Here is an 18,551-nt window from a genome sequence, read left to right as displayed (position 1 = left end):
ATAAAAAAAAATAAAAAAATGAAAGTGAGTCAATATCGTGCTTTTCCCAATTATGTCAAAACTGAACGAACTACGCGGGTTTGATTATCACCGTATATGAGATACGTAGGCAAACCTCATCAATTCCGGCCCCAATTTTTTTTAAAAAATCCAAAAATAACTTCCTTTTAATTCCGTCCTTAGAAACATTTCCTTAGAAAATTCAAAAAAAATATATTTTAAACTCAAAAAAAATAGTTTCCTTCTTTCTGAAGTCTTTCATATGGAAAAAAAATAAAATAAAAAAATCAATTAAAAATCAAAATCCAAAATACGGGTTTCCTTTATTTTGAAGTATTTTCTCAAAAATTCAAAAAAATGAATTAAAAAAAAATCTTTTCCTTGTTTAAAAGTCTCTCTTTCAAAAAACAAAATTGAAAAAATTGAAGTCCAAAAATATTTTCGCTTTTCTTTGGAAGTGCTTTCGTAAATAAATAAAAACTCAGAAATCCAACACATTTTCTTAAAAATCCCTCTTTTGAAAATTAAGAGGCGACATCCAAAATCCAAAAATATTTTCTTTCTTCTTTAGAAAAAGAGATAACAAATGAAAATTCAAACAAAAATATTTTCTTTTTACTTTTAAAATTTCCAAAGTTCAAATCAAAAGCAAAAGAATTTTTAGAAGTCTTTATTTCAAAGACAAAACAAAAATCAAAATCAAAAAAATATTTCCTTTCTTCTTTTAAAATATTTCTTTCAAAAATTCCAACAAAAAAAGTTAGTTTATTTACTCCATTTTCGATCTTCCCAAACTATGCAAGATCTGATTCATGCGGCATCATGATACTTAGACAATCGTCATCGGATTCGATCATAGCCATAAAATTAACTGAGTGAAAAATAAACTAAAAAAAAAGAAAGAGAAAGAAAAATTGAGTGAAAAAAAGGAGAGTGACAAAAAAAGAAGAAGAAGAAAACAGAGTGCCAAAAAATAAAAGAGCGACAAAAAAAAAATCAAGAGTGATTAAGAAAGGCAGTAATAAAAGAAAAGGGGTACATACTGAAAGGGTTAACTAAGGACGGGATGTAACATGCAACCGTTCAAACATATGGTAGAAACGTTTAACTGTTTAGATGCATTGCATCCAAACGTGCGATTTCCTATTTGTTAAGCATCTCAAAACTAACAACGTTGTTGGGTGTGCAAACTAGCCAGGTTTTGGTGGTTGGTTTTGTTGGTAGTCTAGCCTCCCCTCCTTCACAAGATCCAAAGGCACAGATGGCCTCCGCAAGCAATCTACCAATCATCGGTCCTGAGGATAGCCCGACATCGGCTATCCTGCAGCTAGAATCAGCAGCTGCTGAATAGAATAAGATGTTGTGTCTCCGCATATTGGAAATGTGGGATGCCTGGTCTAATGGTAGGGAACCACCAAGTGCAATCCCTGGGTACCCTGAGTTGATCCCCAGGTCAAGTGAGGTTACCAACGCCCATGTGCCCAACCCGCTCATCCTATGCGGGCACCCTCTGTAACACCGCAGAAATTTTTTGAAGTACTTAAGCTATTAAGAAAGTTGATGTGCGCTAATTATATTATTTTTTGCGCAAATACGGACTATTAATATGATGAATATCAATTGGATATGATAATAAGCATACGAAGTATATTATAAGTGATTTGGGGTCTAAGGAGAAGCCTATGTCTAAACCAAGTTGGAAAATTTCAAGATAGGCTAAAATTCTAAATGAGCAAGCACAAGATCACACTTTGGACGAGCACATCTACATATATATAAGGTGTTATATGATGCACGACCTATCAAATTAAAGTTCTTTGAGTCTAGTTTCTAACGCTTCAAACCGTTCATCATTTGGACATTTGTACAAAAGGTTATGATGGATTTATTGAAGGCGGGTAATGCTGTATTTTGGGGCAGAGGCAAATCGCAGTTACCCAATGCGATTTATAAATCGTATTCGACACCTGCGACTTACCTGGACAAATTACAAAACGTGAGTTCAGTCATTTTTAACACATTTCGAGCTATGGAGCTCGGATTGAAGCAATTTTTGAGGCGATTTTCACCATATGGATTGGGGTAAGTGATTCTAACTCGATTTTGGTTAAAATACATGAATCTATTGTTGTTTTTATCATGAAATTAGTGAATTGGGTTGAAAATGGTAGAAATTCTCTATACCTTAGATTTAAGATTTGGAGGTCGATTTGTTGTTGAAATTTAGTAATTTTGGTATGGTTGGACTCGTGGTTGAATGAGCATTCATATTTTGTAACTTTCGTCAGATTCCAAGACGTGGGCCCCACGGGCGATTTTTGATTTAATTTCGGATTTTATTGGAAAATTTGGTATTTTCACATGGGATTGATTCCAATAATCTGTGTTGATTGTATTGAAATATTTTTGGCTAGATTCGAACCATTCAGAGTTGGATAATCGAGGAAAAATGTCAATTATTGGATTGAGATAACGTGATTTGAGGTAAGTATCTTGCCTAACCTTGTGTGAGGGAAATTTTCCCTTAGGCATTGAGTCTTATGTGGAAATTGTGTGATTGAAAACCATGTACGCGAGGTGACGAGTATGCACTCGGTTTATATGTGCAAACTATATCGGTTAAAATTCATAGACAACCTTATGTATTAAATTAGAAAATTGTTGGGACTTATTAAATCTCTTATTTGTCATATATCATTTCTTATTTGTCTAGATTATTTTTATATGATAATTTGGTGCGATTGCTACTTGACTTTTATGTGAATTCTGTGTTTGTTTGAGTTGCTATTTTTATGGAAATAATTTTCATTATTGATTTTATCTACATACAATTTAAATGAGAAATTTAGTTAATAAGATGAATAAATCTATTTATTTCATGAAGTTGTGAATTAAAAAGAAATGTGTTGTCCCTTGATGAATTTCTTTTCAATTCATGTTGTTGAAATTGATATTGAGTTATAAAGGCTGTAAATCATATTGAGGCGAAGTGTTAAATTGTGAAATATTATTTTGTTGAGTTTTCACTCCCAGATATTTTGTTAGAATATTTGTGCGCATTATGACCGAGCTGTGGGCTTCTTATTGTGGAAAAATAATGTATTGTTGATTCATGTGACAAGTTGTAATATTTGGGCACCTGATGTGCAATTTGTGATATGTTGTAATATTTGAGCACTTGACGTGAAATTTGTGATATGCTGTAAGATTTGAGCACTGGATGTGAAATTTGTGATATGTTGTAATATTTGAACACTTGATGTGCAATTTGTGATATGCTTTGATATGTGATCACTTGAGGTGCAAGTTGTATTATGTTGCGATAATTGGGCACTTGAGGTGCAAGTTGTATTATGTTGTGATATTTAGGCACTTGAGGTGCGATTTGTGAAATATTGTGATATTGATACACATGCGGTGATATAAGGCCAGGGTGTTGAAACGCATGCGGTGAGATAAGGGTGACTTGAAACGCGTGGCTAGTAGGAGAACTACTAGAAATCATGCGGTGTGATAAGGGTGGCTAAAACGCGGGATGCTATTTCGGGGAAAATTGTTTTATTTAAAATTATATGTGAAGGCTCCCGCGGTGATATAAGAAAATGAGATATTGTGAATTTATTTATGATTTAGGACTACGAGGCGGTACCTCGGTAGTGCCCTGTTGATATATCTTTATTTATGTTCTTGTCTTTGGTGATTTTGTTTCATTAATATGTAAATTCTTATCTTCTTCCGTGATGTACTAGTTGACATTATTATTATTATGTGTTTTGTGCTCCTTGTTGCATTGTGTTCGCTTTGGCTTTTTAGTACGAGACTTTGAAGATTTATATTTTTGGTTTTAGCGATTTTCAATGATTGAGTTGTTTTAAATAAAAGAAATTACTATTATGTTTTAAATTAATAAGTTTTACATCCAAATCAATAGTTTATATGATGCTTTAATTTAAGTGCAATGTCATTTTCTTCACTCAAACTATTTGTAAAATAAATTGGTCGTGCATATTTTTTTATATATTGATATTTTTGGCATGTGAGTTGTCCGTGCAGTTGTGATAGAAATATGGGCACGAGGTGCCGTGGAAATATGAAAGTGGGGTGAGGCCCGTATTACGAAAAATATGAAGGTGGGCTGAAACCCGTATTTTTATGATTGTGAAATGAGGTGTCACAATGTGACTTTTATTTGAAAGAATTATATTCAAAATATTATTTCAAAGAATTAGATTTGAAGGATATTTATTTGAAGGAAACAACACAAAATCAAGCACATACGAGTACCATCAGCCATTTAGAGTCACTTGACATCTCTGTTCGAAAATAATGATTTATTTGATTCAATGACAACACCCTAAAGGGGTCAGATTTTCGAATGAGAATAACGATACTTAATTTTTGGCACCTTAAACCAAACGAACGAGGCTGAGACCAAACAGAAAACCTTATGAAGAAAGTTAAGAAAATCGACTCACTCTTAATCTCAACAAAAGCAAGATGTATCCAAAAGATTTAAAAACAGAGCACATTCATCATATCAAACTAACATAATTTTAGGCATTTAATTTGTCTAAATCCAACAGAAAACAACATTTTTTTAATATCATTTGAATAACATATAAGACAAGAGGAAATGGTAAGCCAAGAACCTGAAAGATTCAAGCCTTTTCCAATAACAAAGAATCGTCGACAACACTTCGAATCCCAAACTCCGGACAAGAGAACCAATAGCTAAATCTCAACAGGAAACACGAGCTTGAACCGAATAAAACACTGCCTTATGGTAATTTTCTTTGGATTTTTTCACTTGAAAACAGACGAAATAAAACTCCAATGAATGATGAACTCAAACCATTTTTTTATATATTTTCTGAAAAGAAAAGAAGCAGATTGAGGAAGAAAAAGGGCTTGAAGAATAGTGACGACTAAAAACCCTAGAAATTGACTGAGTTTTCTGAAAATTTTCTCCGATTTTTCTTCCTCTAATTTTTCTTCTAACCTAGCACAAAAGACTTACCTCAAATATATAGCCCTCAAAAACTTTCGAAAATCTGCCCAAAAATCCGAAAAATCCCTCAAGTTTTTGAACAATTTTGGGACAAATGGAGGGCGTGGATTGATTCACATCTATCCACGGCTCCCATTCATCCAACAATTGTCCTTTTTGTACAGAAATTCGTATGATTTAGGAGAGAATATTCGAATTCCTTCTGACAAAAATCGTTAGGAATCAAATGACGTGGAGGGGGGACCATTTTGAGTGAACTCGAGTGAGTTATGGCAAGTTGCGAGTTGAGGAAGACGATGAACAGTCCCTAGAGCCGCTTCTCCGATTTTCTCTAGGGTTCCTGATTTGAAGGGAAACAGACGGGTCGGGTTGGCGGGTTAGCCCGATTTGGGCTGGGGCTGTAGGGAAATGTTTGGGCTGGGGGAATTAGATTAAAGATGGCCCAAATCAATTCTTTTATAATTCCTCTATTATTTCTAATTTCCTTTTCTTTTCTTTTTTTTTTAATTAATAACCTAATAATTAAAAAAAATCCTAAATTATTTGAAAATGTGAAATTAAACTAATTATGAAAATTGTAATTATTACTTAATTCTAAACTAAAAGAGGAAAATCAATAAACTAAATTTAAAGACAAAAAATGTAAAAATGAGCTATTTTTTGTGATTTTTTATTTTTATAAAACAACTAATTTACTAATTAATCTAAAAACGTAAAATTAAATCCTAAATGCAAGTTCAATATATTTTTGTATTTTTCATGAATTAAATAAAATTAAACATGCATAGAAAAATGCAAATAATTTGAAAAAAATTCTACAATAATTCCTAGAATAACAAATAATTAAAAGAAAAATCTAATTCTTTGGAATTCTGTAGGAGTAATTCTTGCGAGGCAAAAATCACGTGCTCACAGCTGCCCCTCTTTGCTCGGAGACACGAAGGGTTTTCGGGCAAAGATAAAATGAGCAATTATGAGGAATTTTTGCCCGTTTGAAACTCCATGAGAAGCATTTTGGAAAGAGCCTGACTGAACCTTGCTTCAGAGGTTGCCTACATATCCTTGACTATAAAGGAATCAGTTCAATATAGTTCTGGAAGTTTTGGTAGCTGGGACTACTGGGAAGCTATGATTTCACTACTGTTGCTATTGTTTCTGCTTGCTGAGCTCCTTATTACACCAAAATTGAAAGTAAAGAAAAAACTAAACTAGCTAAACCTATCAACTACGAGTTACAAGATTCCTATCTATAAATCTCTTGAAGCTTGATCTTGAGTCTTGGCTGGTTCTTGCTGCAGACTCCGATCTGAATCTTGATGCTCGTCAGCTGTAACCGCTGGTTCATTCTTCAACCTTGGATCAAGGTGGGACACGCGAAGCCTGTGACTTCTGTCACACCTCCTTTTTCCGCACCCGCGAGGGTGCGTGGGAGTTTTTCCAATTAAAGGACAATCGAGACGGGATTGATTTATTTATTTCAGAGTCGCCACTTGGGAGATTTAGGGTGTCCCAAGTCACCAATTTTAATCCCCAATCGAGGAAAAGAATGACTCCATATTACAGTCTGCGTACCAGAAATCCGGATAAGGAATTCTGTTAACCCGGGAGAAGGTGTTAGGCATTCCCGAGTTCCGTGGTTCTAGCACGGTCGCTCAACTGTTATATTCGGCTTGATTATCTGATTTTATACAAATATGAACTTATGTGCAAATTTTATCTTTTAACCGCTTTATTATTATTGTTTTTAAAAGAAATATGAACATCGCTTAAAACACGTCTTTGGACTGCGTTACATGAAATGCACCCATAATCCGGAACACGTTTTATTTGATGTTTTGGGATTTGGATTCGGGTCGCATGAAATGCACACCCAGGCTTAAGAAAGTAAAATATTAAACACGCGCCTAAAGAGACTATCGCGTTATTATTTTGGGGAAGACCGTGAAATTCGCTAAACGGTCCTTCCGAATTCTAATTAAACCATACATTTTGTGAGGGCCCCGCAATCTATACGTTTTATTTGGCGAGGCTCGTCTCATTTTTATTTTTAAAGGATAAACCTACAATGACTATATTTTCTATTAAGTTCGTCTCTAAAATAAAAGAAAATCTCTTAATTATTTACATGCTGAAATACGTAACTTATTAGTTATTAGTTTACGGCTAATGCGAATGGAAAATTGCGATCGAGTTTGTACAAAGAAAAACTGCTTTCATTTTATATTCTGTTATTCAATAATACTAGAACATGAGATTGACCATAATATCAAAACAGATTAATTATTTTCCGTAATTTAAACTAACATTATTAGATGAAGAAAGTATACATATGCAACCTCATTATTCATTAATCATTCAACTACATCTTTATACGAAGAAAGAAAAATTATATTCAACCACAAATCTAAACAGGAGGAATTCAACAGGAACAAAGCCTGATTAATATTTCATTTTTTGCTTCAAGCCGAGATTGTACAAATGTGTACCTGGAAACAGCAGTACAAGAACAAAAGAAGGAGAAGTCAGCAGCAGTAATAACACAGCAACAGCAGATTCAGCAACATCGCAAACCAGTACAGTAGGAATAGCAGAAAACCCAGGAGACTATAAACGACTCCAAGTATAGTGAAGAAGTAAAAGGTAGGAAGGTTCTGACTATTTCAGATCTTAAGCGAGGCAATGAAGCAGTAACTATTCTTTTTCAACTTCAAAACTCTCCAAAATGAATTCTGCCCCTGTATATTCAGTGTATCCAGAATGTATATCGGGTGTATACTTCTCACTCCGCCCCCTCTTTTTTTCTTCTCTCTATCTAGTTTTTCCTCTCTTTTTTTCCACCCTTCTTCCTAAATTTTCTCTTCTATTTATAGCAAAATTTTTGAAATTTTCAGATTTGTTTTTTATTATTTTATTATTTTTTTAATTAAAAGAAATCCCACTTACAAATTGCTTTTATTTTTTTAGAAAAAGAAATCCCACCTTTATTTACTTTTATTTTTAAAATTCCAACTTTAATTACTTTATCTTATTTAAAATCCCACTTTTTATTTTTTTAAAAGAGAATCTCACTTTATTTAACTTTTCTTTAAAAAATAAACCACTATCTTTTCTTTTTCTTTTAAAAATGCTACTTTCAATTACTTTAAATTTTTTAAATTTTCAGATATCTTTATATTTATTTTTTAATTCCAACCTTCTTTTACTTTTAAATTTTTTAAAACTTTTTACTTTTTTTTAAATTTTCTACATTCTTTTACTTTTTTTTATTTTTTTATTTTTTATTTTTTTAAAATCATTTCCGAAATTACTATATATATATATATATATATATTTTTTTTAAAAATAAAAATAATAAATAAAATAAAATATTTTCGGATTTTTTTTTATATATATAAAAAAAACAAAAAATAAAACTATTAATAGTGATAATTCACTTTTTATTTTTATTTTTTTATTTTTTTGGTTTTGTTTTGTGTTGGACAAAAATGAAGAAGGGGTGTTGGGTTAATGGACTGGGTCGACCCAGTTCGAAATGGACTGGGTCGTAGGGAAGATTGGGCCATTTTTTGGGCCTATAGCTTGAAATTGAAGAAGAGGCCCAATTCCGACTTTCTTTATATTTTCGCTCTCTTTTCTTCTTTTATTTTTCTAAAACTAAATTATAAAAATACTTAAACTATTATTAAGAACTAAATTAAGTTATAAAGGCGCAAATTAACTCCCAATAACAATTAACGCACAATTAAGTATTAATTAAGCATAAAATTGTATATTTGGACATTAAATGCTAAAAATGCAAACGATGCCTATTTTTGTAATTTTTAATTTTTGTAAAACAATTTTAATTACTAACAATTGTAGAATTAAATCATACATGCAAAATGCGACTTATTTTTGTATTTTTTATTAATTTAGCGAATAAACACGCACAGACAAATACAAATAATTCTTCCAAATATCACAAAATATCACAAAATTGCACACCAAAGAAAAATCATTTTATTTTTGAATTTTTTGGGAGTAATTCTCATATAGGGAAAAAATCACGTGCTTACAGCTGCCCCTCTTTGCCCGGAGACACGAAGGGTTTTCGTGCAAAGATAAAGCGAGCGATTTTTGCCCATCCGAGTACTCCGTTGAAGCATTTTTTTGAAAAAGATTTGACCGAACCTTTGCTTCAAAGGTTTCCTACATATCCTGGGCTAAACAGGAATCAGGTCAATGTAGTTCGAGAAATTTTGGTAGCTGGGACTACCGTTGGACTGCAATGTTACTGTTGTTGCATGCTATTACTACTGCTTACCGATCTCCTTGTTACACCGTGCTTAAAAAAACAAGAAGCTAGGCTAGAGTACAATTTGTTTTTTGTTGCCTTGCTTCCTTGTCGCCTTGCTTCTCTTTCGGTGCTTTACTTCTTTTGACACATGTACTTGAGTTTGTACTGTGACCTCTTGTTGCAACCTTCTGTTTCCCGGTGCCGGGGAATTTTATTGTTTCCTGCTGGGGATTCCTATTGTAACCCTCTGTTTTATTGTCCTCTGACTTGATTTTGAAATGTATGCCTCTGTTATCTGGGCGGGCTCCCAATTTTAATACTTGAAAATTAAAGACTTGAAATGTATGCCTCTGTTATCTGGGCGGGCTCCCAAGTTCAATGCTTGAAAATTAAAGACTGAAATGTATGCCTCTGTTCTATGGGCGGACTCCCAACTTCAACAACAAAAATGAATGCCATTCCTCTCTTCAACCAATACATCGCCATTCTGTTCTTCAGAGGGGGCTCCTGATTTCAACAACTTTAAAAAATAAAATCCTATTCGAGGGCGGATGAACCCGAAATATCCTATTCGAGGGCGGATGAACCCAAAATATCCTATTCGAGGGCGGATGAACCCAAATACCCTATTCGAGGGCGGATGAACCCAAAATATCCTATTCGAGGGCGGATGAACCCAAAATATCCTATTCGAGGGCGGATGAACCCAAAATATCCTATTCGAGGGTGGATGAACCCAAAATATCCTATTCGAGGGCGGATGAACCCAAATATCCTATTCGAGGGCGGATGAACCCAAATATCCTATTCGAGGGCGGATGAACCCAAATATCCTATTCGAGGGCGGATGAACCCAAATATCCTATTCGAGGGCGGATGAACCCAAATATCCTATTCGAGGGCGGATGAACCCAAAATATCCTATTCGAGGGCGGATGAACCCAAAATATCCTATTCGAGGGCGGATGAACCCAAAATATCCTATTCGAGGGCGGATGAACCCAAATATCCTATTCGAGGGCGGATGAACCCAAAATATCCTATTCGAGGGCGGATGAACCCAAAATATCCTATTCGAGGGCGGATGAACCCAAAATATCCTATTCGAGGGCGGATGATCCCATTTTCAAAATCTTGGAATTGTCTTACCTCCGACTGTTTTTCTTCGAATCGTATTGTCTTGCTATCTCTTAAAACTTGAATTAATTTCCTCGTTCCTCCGAGAAAATTTTCTACAATGGCAGAAAATTTTCTGCCCCAGTTTTGGTGCTTTTCCTTGTTCCCCAGGTGGACGCCTGACTTCTGATATTTCAACTCTTCTTCCTTGTTCTCCAGGTGGATGCCTGATTGCTATTTCAACTGTCCTTCCTGGTTCTCCAGGTGGACGCCTGACTTCTGATAATTCAACTGTTTTCCCTTGTTCTCCAGGTGGGCGCCTGATTTCTTCTTCAATTTTTCATCCTCATTCTCCAGGTGGACGCCTGACTTCTGATAATTCAACTGTTTTCCCTTGTTCTCCAGGTGGGCGCCTGATTGCTTCTTTGATTCTTCATCCTCATTCTCCAGGTGGACGCCTGATTTCTTCTTTAATTTTTCATCCTCATTCTCCAGGTGGACGTCTGATTTCTTCTTCAAATTTTTTTTATCCTCCGCTCTGCTTTGTTCTTGCATGCTGGGGATAGTACCACTGTGGGAGTCTCCTTTCTTCCCCTCCTTCAAATTTGTTTTTGGTTTTTTTTTCAACACTGCTGGGGATAAAAGTGTTATCTTCTTGGGATAACGTTGTTGAGGATAACGCTGCTGGGGAATTTTATCCCTTCAAATCGATGCTTCATTCTTTTGGAAGCTGCTGGGAAGGATAATGGCTCTTTGCTTTTCTGAGCACAAATGTCATCTCTTTGTTCTGTCTGCTGGGGATCAACTTCCTCCATTGGAAGCTTATTATGTTGGGGGAAACCCTGGTTCAAAGACCACTTCCTTGGTGCTATATTTATTCTTCCCCAAATGGGTACCTGATTTCCAGAAAATTTTCTAACTGAAAAGAAAATTTTCTGCCCCAGTTTGCATTTTCCCTTATGGTCTTCACTGCCATTCCATTTACCTGTTTCAAACCAAACAAAATTTGTTAGTTTAAAAACCCGGTGGTTGGTTATGATACTCCTACTGGGATGGTTTTTCCCTTTCCCCCTTCCCCACTCTATGTTGTCCGACCCTCTTGGAACTTGGTCGAAAATCTGTCGGGGATGCTCCTACATCTCGATGATCTGCCGGGGGCCCTCTTGGAATTAGGTCCACAATTTTCTCAACTGTTGTTTTCCTGTTTTTCTCCAACTTCCCCTGGAAATTTGGTCTTATTGGGATCTAGGCCCCTTTCATCATTTGGTCTTGCGACCAACTTCTTTTCTCTTTATCGCCTTATCTTTGGCATGTCCTATTCGCATTTTGCTTTGCATCATTTTGGCAACTGGTAGTAAGCTCTGAAAATCCTTTTCAAAAACAAACTGCTGGGAAGGTAAGTCTTTTAAACCAAGAAATGAAAAAGTGATGATTTCAAAAAATAGAAAAAAGAAGAAGTCTTTCTGAACAAATGCTAGGGAAAAGGAAAGAAAAGAACTTATCTGAATGATATAACCGATTCCAACGATCATGTCGCGCATTCCGGATTAATCAATCCAGTCTATTTGTATCAATCAACCTTCCAGACGGCCTCATGTTGCTGGGGATAAACAGGCACTCAACTCTTTGCGGATCCTTCCCGCCAATCTTGTTTTGTCGCCTCATAGTGCCCTTCGAGGGGTTTTCACTAATAAGACTCTCTCATTTCTCTCAACTCCCGTCGCCTTATGGTGCCTGTGAAGGTTTTCACCGATAAGACTCTCTCATTTTATTTTATTTTTCAGCTGGGAATTGGAGTGTTGCCGATATGACTCTCTCTGTTGGGGATTCTTTCGGCTATCAATTCAGTTCCAGCTTATGATCTTCTTCTTTGCTGGGGATCAGAGTGTTATTCTCGACTTCCATTTGCATTGACTTAGCACTTCTCAGATACTGATCGGGAGGTCTTTTTTGGACATCAATAGGGATTTTTGTGTATGGCTGAAAGGAGAAGGGGGTATCAAAAGTTCAAAAATAATTTTTAGGGGTAAAATAGTACAACTCTTGGAATCAAACTTTCTTGCCAAAATTACAAGCGCCAACTTCTGCCCCAGTTTTTCTTGCTTGGGGATTTTTATTTTGTCACAATATGTTACCTTATGCACACTATGCTACACTATGACCGAGCCGTGAGGCGCCTACGTATCCTTCTTTGAGGAATCAGGTCAAACGTAGTTCCCATTCCTTTTTTTTTCTTGACTTTTCTTTTGTTCTTATTATCATTACTTTTTTCGTTTTCATTACAGATTCCAAAAGAGGGGTATGAAAGAGTAAATAAGGCTCAAAAGGGGAAGCAAAGGTCAAAGTGTTTGGATAGAAGAAAGAATTGCCTCCGTCATTTCATTCTCTGATAAATGCTAAGTACAAACAAACAACAATTACAATTACCAGAAATCATAATATCTCTTAACTGCGTCAGAATTGATAGCCATGTCGACTCATTTCCCTTCGATATCTGTGGATCATAAAGCGTCGGGCTTGCTCTGTTTAGATTGCGATGATCAACACATACCTCGGATTTTCCGTTTTTTTTTTTTTTTTGCACCACATTAGCCCACCAATCAGGATATCGAGCGGCCCGAATAACCTTAGTATTCAGCTGTTTGGTCACTTCTTCCTTAATCTTCCCACTCACGTTGGTTTTGATCTTCCTGAATTTTGCTGGACGGGGGTAATGCCGGGTCAGTGGGCAATTTTTGAACCACTAGATTGGTGCTTAAGCCCGGCATGTCGTCGTATGACCATGCAAAATGTTTTGAATTCAGTAAGTGCTTTGATTAGTTCTTCCCTAATGTTTGGTTCCATGTGGATGCTTATCTTAGCTTCCCTGATGTCATCCGCATCCCCTAGATTGACGGCTTCCGTGTCATTTGAGTTGGGCTCTTTTTTTTTTCAACTTGGCTCAACTCTCTGTTAATTTTTCTGAAGGCTTAGTCCTCATCGTATTCCGACTTATCATCACAATCTTGTACTATAAGTTCGAAATCAGATTGATTGATTTCTTTTTTTAGACTAGGTTGAAGATCCGTCGTGCATGTCATGTCATTAGAATCAGTAGAAAGAGAACTGTTCAGAAGACAAAAATAAGAAGAAAAATTAAAACAAAATAAGGAATGAGGGAAAAAAAACTTTCACTTTATTAAAATACGGGATAGCAAGGTTTCACACTTTGGCGAGCACAAGAAAGATTTGGATTACAACCCTGAAATAATCCAGACAACAAAAAAGAAAATCAGAGCCCACTACCAAGACTCCCTTCGTATAGGAAGAGGAGTAGCCATTCAATTGTTGATTTTTGCTTTCAACCCCACAAACTGTACATCTGCCTCATTGGACCCTTTTCCCAACACCATAACTGGCTTGTTATCCACCTTTTCCAACTATACCACCGTTTTCCCACTGGTTAACATTTATTTTGAACCGACACGGATCATCATCACTGTTTGTGAGGGTTTCTTTAGCTTCCCTCCTTCGTGCATTAGCTCAATCATGTGGGTTTCAAGTTGTGCCGGCAACGGGTTCTGATTGATGTTGGGTGCCTCTGGTGTTTGAACCTCAATCTTGTTGGTGTCAATAAGATTTTGTACTGCATGTTTCAACTTCCAACATTTCTCGGTATCATGACCGAGAGCCCCCGAACAATACTCACAGCTTACCGAGTGGTCCATATTTTTGGGAAAGGGATTTGGCAATCTGGGCTCAACAGGACTCAACAAGCCTAACTGCCTTAATTTGTGGAACACGGCAGTATAGGTTTCCCCTAACTCAGTGAATGTTCTTTGTATTTTTTCATTTCTGAAAGCCTGATTTCCCCGGAAACCTACCCCTGGAGGGTTCTTGTAGGCTCTTGGTGGTGAATAGGTGTTTTGCAGTGGTGTATGTGTGTTCTGGGGAGCCGGCGCGCGCCATTGCGAGCGAACCGGAGGCTGAGTGTATGTTTGGGCTTGGTTAATGGAAGAATGGGGCTCTGAAGGGTGATAGTAGTGTTGGGATGAATTTTGGTGGTAAGTTGATTGGCGAGGTCGTTGTCGATTATAGTAAGGTGGTGAACCTCTGGGTCCCGACCAAATTCCTGAATCAACTACCGTTGTTCCTCTCTCTTTTTTCTTCCGATTTCTCCTACCCCGCTTTGAATAGCTTGAGTAGCTGTCTTAATTGCTGAATAACTTATAATTTTATTTGTCTTGAGGCCTTCTTCCACCATACCTCCCATCTTCACTACCTCGTTGAATGATTTCCCAACCGCTGAAACCAAATAGGCATAGTAAGTTGGTTCCAAGGCTTGGAGGAAGTAGTCTACCATTTCACTCTCCTTCATAGGAGGATCCACTCTTGCTGCTTGTTCTCTCCACCGGAAGCCATACTCTCTGAAACTTTCATTGTGTTTCTTCTCAAATTTTGTCAAAGATAGTCGATCTGGGATGATTTCCAGATTGTATTGGAAATGGTGTGCGAATGCCTGTGCTAGGTCATCCCAGGTGTACCATCTCCCATGGTCCTGGCGTGTATACCACTCCAAAGCTAATCCGCTTAAACTTTGACTGAAGTAAGCCATCAATAATTCGTCCTTTCCCCCAGCTCCTCGCATCTTGTTGCAGAAACCCCTTAAGTGGGTTACTGGGTCGCCGTGCCCATTGTATAGGTCAAATTTAGGCATCTTGAAACCAACTGGTAATTGTACATTTGGGAACAAGCACAGATCCTTGTAAGCTACACTGACTTGCCCACCTAATCCCCGCATGTCTCGGAATGATTGTTCTAGACTTTTGACCTTCTTGAACATTTCTTCTTGTTCAGCATTTTTGGCTGGCTTGTCAATTTCGGTTGGGATATCAAAACGAGGAGCAGTTGAATGGATTGCGGAGGCTTTGAGGGTGGGCTCCGGGGGGTAATATTGGTTGTCCTGGGCCTGGAATGTAGGCTCACTAGGAGATTTGTGGAATGTAGCCGGGGGAGGTGCTACGAAAACAGGAGTCACAGGTGGAGGAAAGTATGAAACTGGTTTTGGAGGTGGAGACTGCGGTGTTTGAGAGGTGGTTCCTCGGTAGTGTTGGTAAATGGGGAAATTTGGGGATAATTCAGTGGTAATATTATCCTGAGTTTGGGTCATCGATGGAGCAGGGTTAGTTGGGTAAGATAGGGGTAACTGCCCTGTAGACCAAGCCTGGTACATTTCAGCTATTTGCTGTTTGAGTTTAAACATCTCTTCTTTCATTTTCCCGACATCCATCTCCTCTAGCTCAATACCTGTGTCAACATCTGGGATAGACATACTTTCGGGTATTGGTCCTTTTGATCTCGTGTGATAATGATAATATGCCAGTATACTCTTTAGAGAAACTAACTGCTTGAATTCTGGAAATGAATAAACTTGTTAGTTTTGAGAATTTAACACATATATAATTACACGTTGAGATGCAATGCTCCTAGACAAATATCCCATTTCTATTATGCATTTGCTCGACTGCTTGTGTCGTCCCAACTTTCTTGAAAATTTTATTCACTTTTATTTTATTTTATTTTCTTATATATATTTCATTGTGGTGGTCGAATCTTATAGAGATTGCCTACGTATCATGCCCCCGCATGAATCAGACCTTGCGTAGTTCGGACCAATAAAAGATAAGCAATACTAATCATTTTTTTTTCAATTTTCATATTGGGTTTCAAAGGTTTAAAAATGACATACAAACTAGAAAATCAAACGACCCACATATTATAATCAAAAGTTTTACAAACTCCAAAACAAACGGCCAGCTTCCTTTCTCCGTTTGACAAATGCAACCAAACGGTTATTTTTGCAAATGTGGCCCCGTCCAAATTTTGAGGCCGGAGAGGATTATTTTATGACACTTTACACACTTGTCCGTTCTTTTACGAAAATAGTCTTTCGACAACTGAAAGATACTCTAAGGCTATTTTGGCAAGAACGGTTTAAGACGCGACCGAAGCTGGCTCGACTTATTTTGACTAAAAAAAAAACAAACGGTATTCACCTGACCGTTGACTCTTTTTTTTTCTTCAAATTGCAATAAAAACCAGGTGTTGCAAACACGGCCCTTCAGCGCCTCGGGGACGAAGATTTTTAAGGCTGTGTGGGTCAACTAAACATGACCCAAAAGGTGGCTGTTTATGCAAAGTCAGCCTTCCGGCGTCCTTTTCGGGAACATTCGGCTATGTCTTGATAAAAGAGCGTCACCCGACTTCTTTATGACGAAATTAAAATTTGACATATATTTTTTTTGGCTATTTTTTAGTAAATGGGGAGGTTGGACACCGCCCGACGTATTTATGACAAAAAATTAAAATTTTGACACGTTTTTTATTTATTTATTGGTTTTTGGCTATTTTAGCAATAAAGGGGGGTTGGACCCGACGAGGGTTGCCTACGTATCTCACATCCGGTGAGAATCAAACTGGCGTAGTTCGGGCCGGTCATGAATAAAGTAAATAAACTGATTTTAAATTATGATTTTTTTTTTGTAAAAGAACTGCTTTAAAAGAAGAAAGGAAGTATTTTTATATTTTTTTTTGGATTTTTGATTGATTTTCTTTTTGAAAGAAAGATTTCTAAGAATTCCTTTTCTTTTGATTTGAACTTTGAGAATTTCAAAAGTAAAAGGAAGATATTTTTTTTTCTTATTCTAAGAAGAAAGAAAATATTTTTTTTTTGGAATTTTACCTTTAATAAAAGAAACGCTTTCTAAAAAAATATTTTTTGAATTTTGAATTTTCTTTTCAATTTTTAAAGAAGAAGGAAAATATTTTCGAATTTATTTTATTTTATTATATATATATATATATATATATTTTTTTTTTTAATAATTAAAAAGACTTTCTAAAGAAGTCAATAACGGAAAAAAAAAATTTGGATTTTTTTTTGTTTTGAAAATTGAGAGTCTAAAAAAAACTTTTCTAGACTTTTGGCACGACAAATATTTTTGCAACAAATAAAGATATATATACATTTTTTGGAAATAAAGAACAACTTTTTTTGGATTTTTATATATATACATATTTGCAACAAATAATAAAACCACTTTCGACGCGACTCTTTTTATTTTATTAGTTATTTTTATTTTGGTATCTAAACAAATAAATAAATAAAAACTCATTTTAAAACAAGACTTTTTTTCATTTTCATTTTTTTTATGGCAAGACAAACTATTTTTTTTTCTAATTTGTTTTTTAAAAACAAGACAGAACAACGACTCTTTTTTTTCTTTCTATTTTTCCTTTGCTTTTAATAAAACAAACTAATAAAATATTTTTTTTTCATTTTCTCAAAATTTCGGCAGAGTTTTGACAGTTATTTGGGCATTGTTTTTTTTTTCCAAAAATAAACAATCAATTCCCTAACCGCTATTTTTTTTTCAATTTCAAAATATTATTCCTGATATTCAAAAGTCAGTCAACACAAAAGTCCGAATCAAATAAATGCGCAAATAGCAGCAAGTAAGATGCATCAGGATGGTCATTTTCATTTTTTGGTACACCTGTCCTAGACAGACCCAACCCCTGTGTTGAGCCTCCAAAGTCAAATGCACGTGATGCAAACAAACGTTCCTACTAGGGACCCGGCATGAAGCTGAGTTATTCTAAGTGAAAAAAAACATGAGGCATATTGTTCTAGCCCTGGCTTACCCAAGTGGACAGCTTGAGCCGAAATGGGGGCAACGTACCGGGAGCACGAAAGTCTGCCCGGCCTAGTTACTTGTCCCAACTTCGTCTTATTTGGTATGACTTCTAACAGAAAGGTGGGTCACGTGCACGTGTACACCATAAATTTAGAAGACTCAGAAAGAAGAAGAGTTTCGTAGCAGTTTTATACACAATTCAGATAATATTAAAGCGGTAAAAGCATCATTTAGCATATTAAGCATAAACATGTAAAAATCAGATAATAAATAAAGCCAACTATAACAGTTATTTTAAGCTCGAATTTCTAACCCTGAACCAGTGGTTCTGGGCCAAGTCCCCAGTGGAGTCGCCAGAGCTGTCACACCTCCTTTTTCCGCACCCGCGAGGGTGCGTGAGAGTTTTTCCAATTAAAGGACAATCGAGACGGGATTGATTTATTTATTTCAGAGTCGCCACTTGGGAGATTTAGGG

The sequence above is a fragment of the Nicotiana tabacum genome, chromosome 22 (genome assembly GCF_000715075.1).
Source record: "Nicotiana tabacum cultivar K326 chromosome 22, ASM71507v2, whole genome shotgun sequence".
NCBI lineage: Eukaryota > Viridiplantae > Streptophyta > Magnoliopsida > Solanales > Solanaceae > Nicotiana > Nicotiana tabacum.
Note: the sequence above shows the minus strand (reverse complement) of the source record.